The 17411-nt window shown below is 38.1% G+C and overlaps 1 protein-coding gene across 1 annotated transcript in view; it reads right to left on the bottom strand.

Moving 5' to 3' along the window:
* The window catches only part of ITGA2 (integrin subunit alpha 2), a 111724-nt gene that overhangs the window by 70727 nt on the left and 23586 nt on the right, over positions 1-17411 (bottom strand). The window lies entirely within an intron of this gene.

The raw sequence follows: 17411 nt of genomic DNA, 5'->3' as shown, positions 1-17411 counted from the left end.
GTGTGAAAAAAATGTGAATTGCCCAGAGCACCTGCCTTGCAAAGCCGTTCATTGAGATGCATCCGGAAGTCCATGATTGGACAGCCACAGAAAGTCTGGGATAAGTTAGAAGGGGAGGGTCTGTAAAGGCTTCAGATAAGATATCTGTAACTTTTGCAAACTGGTTTTAGATATAGACTTTAACAAAAAAAAATGCACAAGTAAATGTCTAAATATTCTCATTCGGTGTATATCTACTAAACAGTGATTTTTATTTATTTAGTAATTTATTAATTTGTGTTTTTATAGTATTATTATTACTAGTAGTAGTAAATGGAGAGTGGAGTGTCCCTTTAGGTATTATAACTATATAATTCAAACCATGTTCAATATACAACTGAATAAACACTTCATCATACATTTTCTTACATCCACCTTTTAATATCCCCATCACTGCAACACATAACTGAATAATTGCATTTAGCTACACTAACACTTTTCATTTACAATAGACTTGGATGATTGCTGAATAATAATTAAGTAAATGGTGAGATTTAATCGATAACAAAGGAATTTTAGTGAATCATAATCCATTTTTTGCAAAATTAAGGCCAATAATTTCCCGCTACTTCTATATTCTCAATTCTATTTATCCATAAAGTTAGTACATTTGATTTTCAGTCCACCACAATGTCCTTTGTGTAAACACACTCTACTGGGGATTTTGCTTGTTAACACGTTTCAAAATAAAATAAAAGTAAAATATCTGCAGAAAAATATGTTTTGCACACAACAGTTATACGATTGAATTTCCTGGAATATAGAGTATTATTTTGGACAAAATAGAGTAACCGGAAACACAGCTCTCTGTGAGATCTAATTTTTTGTTAAATTCCTGTCAGCTCACTCTTTTGTATATAACCCTTAAAGTGTTTTAAAGAACCATGTGTTCGTTAAAGGCTGTTCTAAGCAGTGATGCAAGACTTGAAGAAAGTCTACAGACACAAAGTTCACAAATGATTCATATGAAAAAAAAAATACTTCATCTGATTCACAATAACGCATACGTCTACAACTATACTATGGGTTTGCAATATCCTGCTTCCAAATAAATATAAATACATTTACAAATAATGGTGCAGTATCGTTTGTACTGATGGGAGGATTTGTATTATTCCCAATATAATCCCAATAAATTTGCACTCACAAACAAGGAGCCAATCAATATCCGGCTCAGATCATCAGCTTTGTGGGGTATCAGAGGTCCCACTCCCTCCTTTGTGTGTGCAGAGTCTTCCTTCAGTTGCAATAACAGGCATGCAGTAGTAGTTAAAGTGCTTTATTCCATAAAGTGCACATAAGTGATAAAAGTAAATAAAAACCTTACAGTCTGTACTGGTTAGTCCTGGATAAAGTACAGACTGTAAGGTTTTTATTTACTTTTATCACTTATGTGCACTTTATGGAATAAAGCACTTTAACTACTACTGCATGCCTGTTATTGCAACTGAAGGAAGACTCTGCACACACAAAGGAGGGAGTGGGACCTCTGATACCCCACAAAGCTGATGATCTGAGCCGGATATTGATTGGCTCCTTGTTTGTGAGTGCAAATTTATTGGGATTATATTGGGAATAATACAAATCCTCCCATCAGTACAAACGATACTGCACCATTATTTGTTTTCTTTGCTTTTTATCCTATTATAGGAACAATACTCACACCACCAGAATTTCTACTGTTTATATGTAAGATATTCCGTCTAATTTTTTGTTTATATGATGCATTATTGGTGAAGGCTAAGGGGACCACACCTAGACGTTTGAGTATCTCACACACATACTTATCTCTCATTGAACACTTGCAAACCCTTATCTTCCCATAAATACATTTACATTTGCAAATATTATGCAACATTTGTTTTTAGTGTCCAGTCATATAGACTAAGCAAACTAACTGAACCTGGTGATTTCACAGAAGCAGGAAACTAGTCATTAGCAGTGCTGCCATCATTGCATCACATTCCTAACAATAGAGTTTAACATTAAGTTAGTTAACTTTATAACTGTATATTAGATTATGCCGCCTAATAATATCTAATATCCAAAATGCAACTTAAAATAGCCAAGCAGTGACAATAATTAGTTTAGAGAATTGTTCAAAATATGCTACCATTTCCTACATTTTGCTTTACTAAAATTGAGAGTTTAATAAATAAACCCCTTTGTTAAAAACCCTGATTCATGAATATTCAAAGTCTATACCAGAGGCTGCCAAAGGTGGTATATATCCCATTGTACAGCGCTACGGAATTTGCTGGCGCTATATAAATCATAAAATAATAATAATATCCAGGTATAACAAGTTAAATTGTGTAAAATACTAAGTATATATGATCACATATTCATCTGCTAATACTACTGAATTTAAAATAGATTCAAACTGAATTTAAAATGTTTTCCAAAACAGATAAACTGACACATAGCTGTCAGTAAGATGGTTTTCCAGCGTGCCTGCTGAGGCTATTTAAATTCCTGCCAACTCACTCTTTAGTGAATATCTCTGGAAGTGTTTTAAAGGACGATTTCTACTTCCTTGCAGCTATAGGGTTTTATCAATTATACAGCGAGTTAAAACATGTCACGACTGCAGAAAGATATTCATAATAAAAATGGTTTCGTTCCCGATGGTGTTTTCCTCACCAATTTAAAAAAAGTATATTTAATATTATATGGCCTATTAGATGCAATTATGTTCTGATATACTATGCTGACTGCAACTAATGCACTTACTCATTAATCTAGAATATAAGAGAGAGAGAGAGAGAGAGAGATAGAGAGAGAGAATAATAATGTATGAAATATCTACATAGCTAGCTGTATTATCCATAACCCAAGTGACCTGTATAATCTTTTATAATATAAATTATTGATATAAAGCAGTAGAATGCATCGGTTCATTAGCAATCATGGACATGGCACATTCTATCTTCAGGTGAGTTCTTTTAATTAATAATATAGATAATTTCCCCAGCACAGACGCTGTATCATCTTCTATACCTGCCTAAACTACACCTAGGGTTACTCCAACCCAAACACAGTGTTTTTAATAAAACACTTTATCTGGTTAGATTAACTCTTCCTGGTCTGGTTCTTCATCCCATGGCAGAGGCCATATTGCCCCTGCAGCTCGATCCTGCTCATGGGATGTCACTCCCCCTCACATTGAGAGAGGTGTCACAGAGGATGGGCTGAAGAGAGGACTTGGACAGCATGGTGAAGAGGGGTGAAAGTCCTGGTCATTTGTCAAACTGAAATGCTGCACATGCAAAATCCAAGCACTATGACCACTTCACATCACCAAAGTGGTCATGGTGCTTGGAGTAGCCATTTAAAGGGAACCTTCTTTGAAAGCTCATTGTTCCATCACCCCAGTAAATGCTATTTAAGCATTTATTTAGTGAATAGTGCTGCTGATAAGTAAAAAAAAAATACTTATCTTGGTGGGACTTCTTTATTGAGGAAGGCATCGTGCTCACACTTAGGTCACTGCATGGGTTAAGTTCATTTATATGGCACACCCTAATTGTGCCTGGCAGTTAAAATCTAAGAATTAAATTAAAACATTTAAAATGTTGAGTATTTTTTTAAAATGAAAGCACAACCTTTAATAACATTAGTTAGCTTTTGGGTTGTGTCCACTTTAACTTCTACGTGTATGGAGGATCTGGCAGCATAATGACTTTTAAAGTGTTAATTTGTTAAAGAGTGGGTGTTATAAATCACACAACTAAATGTAATGTTTTCCATTAAGGCTGTAAGGTTCCAGCAATACAGTATAGGCTTCTAACTTTCCTGATTAGAACCTGTTAATGTATAACTAGGATACATATTAATAAACTACATTTCCTGTGACTTGTTACATCTCTTGAGAAAGGAATGTGCAATGATTCATACTCCTAATAATCAAGAACAAGGAGGTATTTGTCTACTTAGGATTTCTAGTCAAGGAACGTCTACACATATTCTGGTCAGACAATACAGAAGAAAAAACAGGATGTGATTCTATGAAACTGCAAAACTAGTAATGTATTACAAACATTAATACAATAGTTACAGTAAAAGGGAAGTGTCTAAGCCAGGCAAAAGTATTGCACTAAGGACACAATGTGCACTTAACATTAATGAATATGCTCCACCTCTTTTAATGCGTTAGCACCTGATAAAATAAGATGATAAAAACTATTAATGTAATCCTTTATTTTCAGAACCATGATTTAAACTGAGTTGATGGCGAAAAATTTAGAAATCCCAAAGAAAATCCAAACCATAGGCCAATAGGCAGCGCTAGCAGCCAGTTAGAAAATAGTTAAAAACCACTGGAGTTGGTTAAAACAGGAGGATAAATTAATAAATAAAAGGGAATAAAGGGCATGTAAAAGATGGATATAAAACCAAAAAGTGACAGTGCTGCTTTAACAATGAAATTAAAAAATAAGTAATGATTTAAAATGACAATGAGGAGAGATGAAGGTCATTAAAGTCAACGAGTAAGTAAAGGTTAGAGCTATTATAATTACTTTATAACACATATAGTCTTCATATAGAATCTTTAGCTTAGTGTCCCTTTATGTTACAGACTTTTACACTTCGAAATACACCACAAATAGAAAAAACTGAAAATGACTAATAAAGCCAATTATTCAGTGATTTATCTCCAAATCCTGCTTTAAAGTGCGATACCTGTCTATACCACGGAGGCTGGTGCTGACTTCTTTATCGTGCTACCTGGGATGGGCCTGATTTGCTGGAGATGGCAACTCCTGGAATTTGAGGCCTACCTTGATGGTTTAGTGCAGGAGGCAGCTGATACCTATCTCTGACGTATACCAGCCCTCTGCAATTCGACTTTGAGGTCAAATGGTAACATTTTATTGTCACCATTGGAAATATCTAAATATTGCTACAGGAATGGCTCCAGCGTGTTTGCTTACCGGTGTATCCAACTTGGGATTCTCCATAGGATCAGGGAGCCAAAATCTCCTATTATTAACATATTATATACATGCAATTAACTTTAATGGAAAACACATGCAAATTATCCTTTCAGATACAGTGGACAAAATTAATATAATTTGAGCAATTTTTGCAGTCATCCTTTTAATAGTCTACAGCTAAGCTGGACTCATTACTAAAAAAATCCCTGTTAATGCAATACATACGTCATAGTTAGTGGGATTTCTGGAAATCCAGGGGAACATTTGAGCCATATTAGATAATAAGTAAGAAGTGATGTAGTTTTTGATTGCACTAGAAGCATTTCCTTTCAATCCAGCTAAATAATCCATCTGCTAGGTACTGGTCTTCCGATTACATCACAGCATGACAGCTGCTCTGCAATATTATAGAAAAACTTTAGATTATACACTTTTACAATGTTTATGTACAGTGTACTGTATATATTCTCTAGCCTGTTAATAGATAGAATGTTATGTCTGTGTTGTGTGATTTGGCTACGAACTTTCTATCAGGAACCAAGACATATGTTATGCAAGAATGTGCATAACCCTGACTTTTTATACATAATTTCAATAGTTTTTGCACCAGTAAAAGTAATGAGTTTAAACAGTTAACAGTTGTAGTATTTTATTTTAAGCTTACGGTCCCAAAGGCGATCCTTTTTGTTTTATGTTTTTATTAGGTTAGGATGAAGATTGGATGGTTTTGAGGATTGACTGTGAGGTTCTCTATGGGAGATGCAGGGTCTTGCTGAGCTTGCTCTCGGGGACTGAGGTAACTTTGTTGGAGCTTATGCACAGCGAGTTCTTTGCCGAGGTAATATGTTATGTTATGCTGTCTCTATTATCTGTATAGTTTTGTGTTTACTATATTAGCTAAAACATTTTGAACTTGTGGTTTCCCAAAAAGAGGGGGGCTTGTTAGTTCATGTTTCCTGGGTGACTTAGCGCTTTCCATTTCTGAGTCTGATTGCTCTTGTTCTCGTAAGGCGTTTGCTCTATTATTTTAAACAGCTGAGCATCTAACTGAGCTATCATACAGATTTATACAAGGATACAAGCTCGTTAATATACAGATTAGAATCTGACTTGAACATTTTTTTTAATATATACAAAATATACACTCTTAAATTAAGCAAAGCTCTTTTGGAGAGATGTGCGACTGCAACATACTGAAAGGGTACATTTTTTAAACAAACCCTGCTTTTTCAATTAAATCATTTTCAATTCTAAAATATACTTTATCATTTATTGACTTTGCTAGCCATGTACTACAATTCCATTAGGGACCTCTTGCACAACTATATATTGAACAGGCTACACCATAGGAGCTTGGAGAGCATCTGGAATATAGAGGTTTAAACCTTTGGTTGACCATCCCAAATTTGATCTTTTACTTTCCAGGTCTAAGCAATACGTTCTCCTTCTTCCATCCACCCACACTACCTTGTCACTATCCACTGTTTGATTTCACTGTGTGTGGTTTTTAACATTTTATAAAGGTTACTTTTGTAGATATTTGTATATACTTAGACTAATCCTTTGACTCTCTCCATGTAGAGGATGCTTTTAGTAATTTATTTTGATCATTTAAGTGTTCCCAAGAGATAGACGATTGAGTTCAAACCTCGAAAGGTGGATGGTAGTACTGTCCCACCCAATCTGTTGTATGTTTTAATGACAGTATTGTGCACACACATGATGTTGGGGGACAAAACAAAGGTCACTGTAATGTATAAATGGCTCGTGTTCCTGTAAAGATTTCCAAATAGTCTTTGCCTTTTGCCATTGAATGAAAGTGAACATGAGTTATATGTGACAGGTAATATTTATTTTCAAAAGGTTTTTATTGAATGATTAAAAAAAATAAAACTTAGGAAAAACTACTAATGGAAAGGGTACGATAGAAAAAAAGAAAAAATGGGTAAAAATGTTTTTCTCTCCATCCACCGTCAAGCACTATACTAAACTCAATTATCTCCAAACACAAAAAACACACAATTTTACAAAACCCCCAAAATACCTTAAAACACATAAAATCTCCACAAGTTACATCCCCTGATAGCCCTGATCTGGGTGACCAACATATCCAAAAATCAGTTCAGGGGTTCAGGAATTTACTGGAAGTCAAAGTTTTTACCGACCGCACGCATGGTCCCATGCCCAAAATGGTTCCATAGAATCGCGGCTAAGTGCCGCTGGCGACCGACCAGGAACCGCAAAGTCTTCATGCCAAAAATAATTCAATAGAAATGCGACTAAGTGCCGCTGGGGGACTGACCAGGAACCGTGAAGGCTTCATGCCAAACATAGTTCCAGGGCATTCGCGGGTAAGTCCCCCTGAAGTCTATGCACGGTTTTGGTCCATGCGAACGCCTACCAGGGAGCTAGTGTTCGGTTCTATGGAAAGTGCCGAATCAGGGGAACAAGGGGGAATAAAATATGGGCAAGCAGGCCCCTCCAAGCATCCGTAACGAGGTTCAGTTCTTCACAATTTCTAATTATAGGTTTGGGCTGATAAATGTAAGCTGATTATTTACTTTGCACTTATAAACTTGCATGTCAGTTTATTTAACCCTTTAAGACCGGAGGGCGTACTATTACGCCCCATTTTAAGCGGCTCTAAACGCCACCGGGCGTAATAGTACACCCTCCATTTGTTTGTTACTTACCCGGGCGCTGGTGATCCCACGCCGGCGATCGCGGTTGGGGGGACTCCCAGGGAGCCCCCGCGGCACGTCCTTCCTCCTGGGGGCCCCCCCGGCCATGTGAGAGTGAGGTCCTTGCGAGGACCTCACAATCACATGGCCGGGTTAGCTGGCTCAGGCATTGCCAGCAGGGGGACTGCCTGTAATGACAGTTAGTCCCCCTGCTGGCTGAATTAAAATAGAATAATGTTAATAAGTGTAAAAAAAATAATAATTATATACTTAGATCATATATATATATATATATATAGATCATATATATATAATCATATAATATATAATACACTGTCTAGGTGTATTTTACTATTAATATATATATATAATTATATATATATATATATTAATATCAAATTACACGTAGATTGATACTGATTAATTATATATAGTTATTGTTATATAATATAAAAAATACATAAATACGTAAAAAAATAAAATTAAAAAATAATTAAAAATAAATAATTAAAAACTATATAGATGTGTGTTATTTCGTTCTAACTGTATTATGATATTAATATATATATATATATTTATATCAAAATACACGTAGAACGAAATAATATATATATATCTATATACATAAATATATACATATATATCACTATATATATATATACCTTTATATAAATAAAAATACATATATTAATTCTACACATATATTTATGTAATATTTTTACATAATTAGGTATCCTAATTAATTACAATTAGCGGAACCTGCCTGACAACCCATGCCAAAAGTATAGGGAATTTAATTTGCTAGCACTATATTTAACCCTATAACTTTCCAAGACACCAGTAAAATGTATTACAACGATGATATCGCCAGTAAAAGTGAAGTTTTTTGCATTTTTCACGCACAAACAGCACTTACACAGACGATATTATTGCTGCAATACTTTTTAATGTTTTGAAACAGAAATATTTGTGTTCAGCGAAGTCTCCCGAGTACAACACTACCCCTCATGTACAGGTTTTATGGTGTTTTCAAAAGTTACAGCGTCAAATATAAGGCTTGTGTTTCATTTTTTTCACATTAAAATTCACCAGATTGCTTACGTTGCCTTTGTGACCCTATGGTAGCCCAAGAATGAAAATTACCCCTATGATGGCATACCATTTGCAATAGTAGACAACCCAAGGTGTTGCAAATGGGGTATGTCCAGTCTTTTTTAGTAGCCACTTAGTCACAAACACTGACCAAAATTGGCGTTTTTTGCATTTTTCACACCCAAACAAATACTAACGCTAACTTTGGCCAGTGTTTGTGACCAAATGGCTACTAAAAAAGACTGGACATACCCCATTTGCAATACCTTGGGTTGTCTTCTATTGCAAATGGTATGCCATTATGGGTGTAAATTTTATTCCTGGGCTACTATACAGTCCCAAAGGCAACATAACCAATCTGGCGAATTTCAATTTCAAATGTAACGTGCTATATTTGACCCTGTAACTTCCCAAAACACCATAAAACCTGTACATAAGAGGTACTGTTTTACATGTGAGACTTTGCTGAATACAAATATGTGTATTTTATTGCAGTAAAAGCAAACAGTATTATGACATTGACAGTTAAAATGTCATGTAGAACTAAAATACCGTATATACTCGAGTATAAGCCGAGTTTTTCAGCCCATTTTTTGGGCTGAAAAACCCCAACTCGGCTTATACTCGAGTCAGAGTCTGTATTATGGCAATTTACATTGCCATAATACAGACCGGGGGAGAGGGGGGCTGGCAGAGCTGTAACTTACCTGTCCTGCAGCTCCTGTCAGCTCTCTCCTCCTCCGCGCCGTCCGGTCAGCACCTCGGTCAGCTCCCAGTGTAAATCTCGCGAGAGCCGCGGCTCTTGCGAGATTTACACTGGGAGCTGACAGAAGAGCAGAACGGACGGCGCAGAGGAGGAGAGAGCTGACAGGAGCTGCAGGACAGGTAAGTTACAGCTCTGCCAGCCCCCCTCTCCCCCCCACTGAACTGCCACTGGACCACCAGGGAAGGAGAGCCCCCCTCCCTGCCATATATCAAGCAGGGAGGGGGGACGAAAAAAAAAATATATAAATAAAATAAGAAATAAAATAATAATAAAATAATTAATAATAACAAAAAAAAAGGGGTATAAGGACCACTATGGGAGGGAGGGGGTGGGTTAAGGACCACTATGGGAGGGAGGGGGGGTATAAGGACCGCTATGGGAGGGAGGGGGGTATAAGGACCACTATGGGAGGGAGGGGGGGTAAGGACAACTATGGGAGGGAGGGGGGGTAAGGACCACTATGGGAGGGAGGGGGGTATAAGGACCACTATGGGAGGGAGGGGGGGGATAAGGACCACTATGGGAGGGAGGGGGGGTATAAGGACCACTATGGGAGGGAGGGGGGGTATAAGGACCACTATGGGAGGGAGGGGGGTATAAGGACCACTATGGGAGGGAGGGGGGATAAGGACCACTATGGGAGGGAGGGGGGGGATAAGGACCACTATTGGAGGGAGGGGGGTATAAGGACCACTATGGGAGGAGGTGGCATAAGGACCACTATGGGAGGGAGGGGGGGGTATAAGAACCATTATGGGAGGGAGGGGGGTATATGGACCACTATGGGAGGGATGGGGGTGATAAGGAACACTATGGGAGGGAGAAGGGGGATAAGGACCACTATGGGAGGGGAGGGGGAAGTAAGGACCACTAGGGGAGGGGAGGGTAAGGACCACTAGGGGAGGGGTGAGTCAGGACCACTGGGGGGGGGGGGGGGGGAGTGAAGGAACACGGGATTGGGGAGGTAACTCCACATCTTCTGCTCTTATTTAACAATATTACAACTACGGGTGTTTCTCTGCCAGAAATGCTAGAAGTGCACATTGTTACACTCCCTAAACCCAAGGTAGAAATGAAATAGGGAGAAGCAGGGTGCTTGATAGGTATTGTATGCGGGCATAGAGAGGGAATAACCCTCAGTAGAAGTTATTTTGGCAGATTGGAGACTTTGCCCACAAATAATTAAGTCTATAGAGAAGTTTAAAAAATGTTTTAATCAAATGTGAAGAATGCCGAGGTAAATAGTTTCCTGAGCCAAGCCCCTCAGCATTCTTCACATTTGAATTCTTCATCTCTCATTATGATATTTAGCCGCACTTTCAGCACACAGATATTTCAACATGTTTATAACTCCTAAGAAGCCGCAAGTTGACTGAGCCGTTATCTATTGATAAAATTAATCCTGATCGAAGCTGTCTTTATTATAGACGCTATAGCAACCTTAATCTCCTCAGACGATAGGTGCCCACGAAGGCATAGCATAGGATACTATATCTTCTAAAATACAGCTCCAGATAATTGCTGTATAATAATTAGAAGCTTAGAAATTCAGTTTTATTAGAATATTAGGTACTTATTAAAACACAGCGTAGTTTATCGACCCTAATACTAGCATCTCTATTAGACAGTCTTCTATCATTTGCATTAACATTAATCTTTCAATGTAGGGTAATAACTGCTTGATTCAAGGATAAATCTGACTGCCATTCTGGGGTCAAGAAGGAATTTTTTGTCCTAGCTTGTTGCAAAATTGTGCTTCAAACTGGGTTTTTTTTTGCCTTTTGGATCAACAGCAAAAAACAGGTGTGAGGAAGGCTGAACTTGATGGACGCAAGTCTCTTTTCAGCTATCTAACTATGTAACTATGTATGTAACACTATCTGGATCACTAACGCTCTAGCTAATTAGCTGTTGCACTGGTTAATTAGCCTTTTATTATTTCTTTGAATATATTCTTGACTGTTTAGCAAACTCAAGGACATGTGGGCATTACATTTAAAAACTAGCCTGGCTGATTGCCAGCAGTAAGGAACTTGACTAAAAGTCTGCTCTCCTTTAATCAGAATCTCGACTATCTTTCCAGTCTGTTTTAACACTATAATAACTAACTGGCTACTCTCAGAAAAAGCAACACTTTGATACATATGTTGCTATATTTGTTAAACAATCTGGCTGATTGCCAGTACTAACGAATTTCATTAAGCTAGGGCTCAGTTTCTCACCATATATATTATTTTTGATCTCCCCAAACCCAGGAACATTCCGACAGAATGCGCTAATTTACGCCCTATATCTATCCTTAATGCGGATATCAAATTGTAAGCGAAACTGCTGGCTGCCTGCATTAAACCATTACTTAGAGACCTAGCATCAGAGGAACAGGCAGGTTTTGTACCAGGCAGACAAGTAGGCGATAATACTAGACATTTTATTAATATGGCAAACTGGGCACAAACTACATGACAAAAAGAGGTGCTGCTTGCATTAGATGCTGAGAAAGCATTTGACCAATTAAATAGGACATACATGAGCAGCACCTTACTTAAAATGGGATTTTCTTCTAAATTTATAAAAAGTATTTTATCCTTATATACCAAGCCTTCTGCAAAACATTTTAATACTGGTTTCCTGTCTCAGGCATTTAATATTTCTAAAGGTACACGGCAGGGCTGCCCGCTCTCACCGATCATCTTCATTCTTAGTGTGGAACCACTAGTTAGACATATTAAACAAAATATAAACATTAGTGGCTTACAGACACCGGGTGGAGAGCAAAAAGTAGCGCTCTTTGCAGATGATGTGTTGTTATTCCTGACTAATCCTAGTATCTCAATCTCGACTATTACCAAACTCTTAAGTACATATGGTGAGGTTTCTTACTATAAAAACAATATAATGAAGACTCAAGCACTTCCCATAGGAATCTACGAGAGGGCTCTACAAAATCACTTACTTATATGATTGGCGCCAAATATCTCTTACCTACTTAGTTATAAAAATAACTAGATCACAAACACTATTACTTAAAGAAAATGATGTAGCTCTTTTACATAAGCTGGAGGGTCAATTGACTAAGTGGGGGAATACGGAGGTGTATTGTGGGACATGTACATGCTATTAAAATGCTGATAGTGCCTCATATCCTGTATCTCTTCCACAGCATTCCTATTGCTATGCCCATAACAATGATAAAACAATTCCAAAGACTTATTAATGCTTATATAGGGAAGAAGAAGCCGCTAAGGGTCACGAACAAACTGTTGTGGTTTCCATTTGCCAAAAGGGGGCTGGGGATACCCACTATTATGGCGTATTATAAGGCAGCAATGCTGACACATTGTTTGGCAATTATATCAAGACCTAATAAACCTATTTGGACTAAGATGGAAGAAGCGTGCAGGCTCCCATATAAACTGGACAGGTGATTGTGGTCATTGGATGTTCCTATGTGGACCAAATATAGCATAGTCTCAACTAAGAAGCTTGTGCTTCAATATTGGAAACAATGGGCACAAAAACTAATGGGGACCACAAAGATTCTTGCTATGGCACCTCTTAGTGCGCTATCAGCACTTACTCCAGATTTAGATCTGAACATTTTGATCTCCTACGGAATAATCAGGGTTCATAAGCTTTGTACCCCTATAGGGATTAAAGTTTTCCAGATATACAAAAGGAATGTATGCTTCCTGCAAAAGAAATTGATACATATTTGTGAGTTAAAAATGTGTTACAATCACACAATATTGTTAAGATAGACCCTGCAATGTTGCCTCCTTTAGGACGTATGTGTATGAATAATGGCCCGAAGCTTAAAGGGAAACTCCAGTGCCAGAAAAACGATCCGTTTTTCTGGCACTGGAGGGTCCCTCTCCCTCCCACCCACCAATCCCCGGTTACTGAAGGGGTGAAAACCCCTTCAGTGACTTACCTGGGACAGCGGCGATGTCCCTCGCCGCTGTCTCCGCCTCCGCGACGCTCCTCCTAGTGATTACGTCGGCCGGTGGGCGAGACTGATCTCGCTCACCGGCCGAGGAGACCTAATGCGCATGCGCGGAAATTCCGCGCATGCGCATTACGTCTCCCCATAGGAAAGCATTGAAAAATCATTTCAATGCTTTCCTATGGGGTTTTGAGTGACGCTGGAGGTCCTCACACAGCGTGAGGACGTCCAGCGACGCTCTAGCACAGGAAACCTGTGCTAGAACCCAGGAAGTGACCTCTAGTGGCTGTCTAATAGACAGCCACTAGAGGTGGAGTTAACCCTGCAATGTAAATATTGCAGTTTATGAAAAACTGCAATAATTACACTTGCAGGGTTAAGGGTAGTGGGAGTTGGCACCCAGACCACTCCAATGAGCAGAAGTGGTCTGGGTGCCTACAGTGTCCCTTTAAACCTCTCTCTGTATGCTATAACGCCTTTAATAATTTATAAGCTGAACTGAAATTACCGTATATGCAGAAGTGAGAGGGACTTGGGGACCTTTATTTCTTTATTAAAAGCTATATCAATGACGAAGGGGTCATCAAGTAGCATTTCTCATTGGGAAGCCTATATTAAGTTCATTATAAGGTGGTACTTGGTGCCCTCTAGGCTATCTCACGTATATGCAGATTTGTTCTCAGTATGCTGAAGATATGACAGAGATAGAGGTTCCATGTTGCATGTATTGTGGTCCTGCCCCTGCTTGGACTCTTACTGGAGGCAAATTCAAGGGGTGAATTCCTCGATAATGGGAATAACTTTGCCTTTTGAGCCACAAATTTACTGAGGATGTGGAGGTGTCTCAATCTATAGTAATACTTCATATTCTGTTAGCTGCTAAAATGAGCATAGCATACAAATGTGAAAAAAAAGCCCTCCTACCATTCAGGATGTGTTCAAGTGAGTCGATATGATGGCTCAGTATGAAAAAATGGTATATCAGATAAACGGAAAAGATAAGAATTATGACAAAGATTAGAGCGGATGGCAGAAGATTAGAGAGAAATATTTGACTCCTTAAAAGGAATGTAAAAAAAAAGAAAAGGGGAAGAAAAAAAGAGATAAAAAGGAAGAAAACTATCAAGTACCCTAGTGCATCTTCCCATATGTGTGAACCAAATATAAAGCCCATAAAACCTAGAAAATTAGAAAAGAAAAGGAAAAATAAAGGAAATTAAAATGTTTATTCTTATATGAGTATAACAATGTTTTTTTTTGTGATGTTTTGTTTTTGAACGCTCCAGTTTTAAGAGCTATTAGATTATTCTGAGTACTATTGTCTGGCCTAGGTATCAGGAGACTTATGAGCTGGTAGGGTACCACTAAATGGTTGGAGTAAAGGGTCAATATTATTAAAGTAAAGAATGCTAATAATTTTATGCAAATTCATGTTAGACACCTTAATACTGCAATAAATGAATACTTATCATGTGGGACTGTAATACATAAGTTACAATTTAAATTTGGTACTATATTGTAATATGTTTCTGATTATGAAGGGATTTTGGGAACTGAAATGTTACTGTAAAATGTTGCTGTATTTTGTTTCGTATTTAAAAAAGAAAAGAAAAAAGAAGATATTGCAAAAAAAAATTGTAGGAAAAAAAGGAGAAAAAAAATGAAAACAAAACATTAGGTGGTTCTAAACTCAGGACAAAATTTAGAAACTATTTAGCATGGGTGTTTTTTGGAGGTTGTAGATGTGCAACAGATTTTGGGGGTCAAAGTTAGAAAAGGTGTGTTTTTTAAATTTTTGCATTATATTTTATAATTTTTATAGAAAATGATATGATATGATGAAAATAATGGTATCTTTAGAAACACCATTTAATGGCGACAAAAACTCTATATAATATGTGTGGGTAAAGTAAATTAGTAAGAGGAAAATTACAGCTAAACACAACCACAGCAGAAATGTAAAAACAGCCCTGGTCCTTAACGGTAAGAAAATTTAAAAACGGTCTGGACACTAAGGGGTTAAATGTCAACTGCCCCAGCTCTGACCATTCAAGTTTACCTAATGCATTTACCATTTGGCTTATACCTCCTGAAACATCAACCCTGTTAGATTTCTTAGTATCATTAGCAAAAATACATACCTTACCATGAAGACCTTCTGCAATATCACTAATAACAAATATTAAAGAGAATGGGTCCAAATACAGATCCCCGAGGTAACCCACTGGCAACTAGACCTTGCTTTGAATATACTCCATTGACTACAAGCCTCTCAGCCATTGCCTAACCCATTCAACAATATTGGAATCAACAATATTGGAATCAACACCTGTTTATAGCTGGTATAAAGTGTCCTAAAGACATAAAGAGTATCCACAGATTATCCACAGTGGGAGAAATGGTTGATTCAAGGAGCTATGTTGTTACATAATCTTCACCACTACCTAATTCTGAAAAATAAAGTTCTTTACTTGTTTTACAATGCTACATTTCACTATTAGATTTTCAGTTAATTTTCCATGGGTACAAATATATCTGCAACTCCATGCTGTCCCAATTGGATATTAGAGGGTGGTTGAAATTAATTTTTATGTTGCATTCCATTGCATTTTACACTGCTAGAGTGCAAACAGATTTAAAAGCCTTATTTGCTGTAAAACACATGCATTGCTGCTGCATATTGTTAGAGACCACTGACAAATGGATTTCATTAACATTAAGGGAACACTCCAAACACGTAAAGCACCTGAGCTTACTGAACAGCTTTAGGAGTTAACAGGGATCCTTCTTTCACATTTCAAGAGAAATCAGTACTTTTTAAAGTGTTTTTCCTCACTTTCTTTGTGCCCTAACGCAAATTGGAAAAGCAGATTCCCACAAAGAAGCATTGACTTCAATGCGTCTTGCATTGAGAGTAGTGATGTCCCGAACTGTTCGCAGGCGAATAGTTCCTGGCGAACATCGCTTGTTCGCGTTCGCCACGGACGGCGAACACATGCGCTGTTCAGTCCGTCCCCTATTCGTCATCATTGAGTAAACTTTGACCCTGGCCTGTACCTCACAGTCAGCAGACACATTCCAGCCAATCAGCAGCAGACCCTCCCTCCCACACCCTCCCACCTCCTGGACAGCATCCATTTTACATTCATTGTGAAGTTGCATTCTTAGTGAGAGTAGGGACAGTGTAGCTGCTGCTGATTTGATAGGGAAATTGACAGCTAGGCTAGTGTATTCAGTGTCCACTACGGTCCTGAAGGACTCATCTGATCTCTGCTGTAAGGACAGCACCCCAAAAAGCCCTTTTTAGGGCTAGAACATCAGTCTGCTTTTTTTTTCTGTGTAATGTAATTGCAGTTGCCTGCCTGCCAGCCTGTGTGTCAGGCTCACAGCATATACTGTGCCCACTTGCCCAGTGCCACCACTCACTCACTGGTGTCACAATAGCTTGCATTTAAAAAAAATAAAAAATAAAAACTTTTTTGACTGTAATATAATAGCAGTCAGTTTCCTTCACGAGTGTGCGTTTCAGGGCCTGCCAGGGCACAGTGTCACACCAGTGCAACTCATATCTGGTGTAACAGTAGTGTACATTTTTGTACAAAAAATACAATTTTGACTGTAATAGATTGAATAGCAGTTAGTTGTCTGCCAGCGTGTGTGTCAGGCTCACAGCGTATACTGTGCCCACTTGCCCAGTGCCACCACTCATATCTGGTGTCACAATAGCTTGCATTTAACAAAAAAAAAACTTTTTGGACTGTAATATAATAGCAGTCAGTTTCCTTCACGAGTGTGCGTTTCAGGGCCAGCCCAGTGCCACCACTCACTCATATATGGTGTCCCAATAGCTTGCATTTAACAAAAAAAAACTTTTTGGACTGTAATATAATAGCAGTCAGTTTCCTTCACGAGTGTGCGTTTCAGGGCCTGCCAGGGCACAGTGTCACACCGGT

The sequence above is a fragment of the Pelobates fuscus genome, chromosome 5, assembly GCF_036172605.1.
Source record: "Pelobates fuscus isolate aPelFus1 chromosome 5, aPelFus1.pri, whole genome shotgun sequence".
In the NCBI taxonomy this organism is placed as follows: Eukaryota; Metazoa; Chordata; class Amphibia; order Anura; family Pelobatidae; genus Pelobates; species Pelobates fuscus.
Note: the sequence above shows the minus strand (reverse complement) of the source record. Positions and strands in the feature narration are given on the sequence as shown.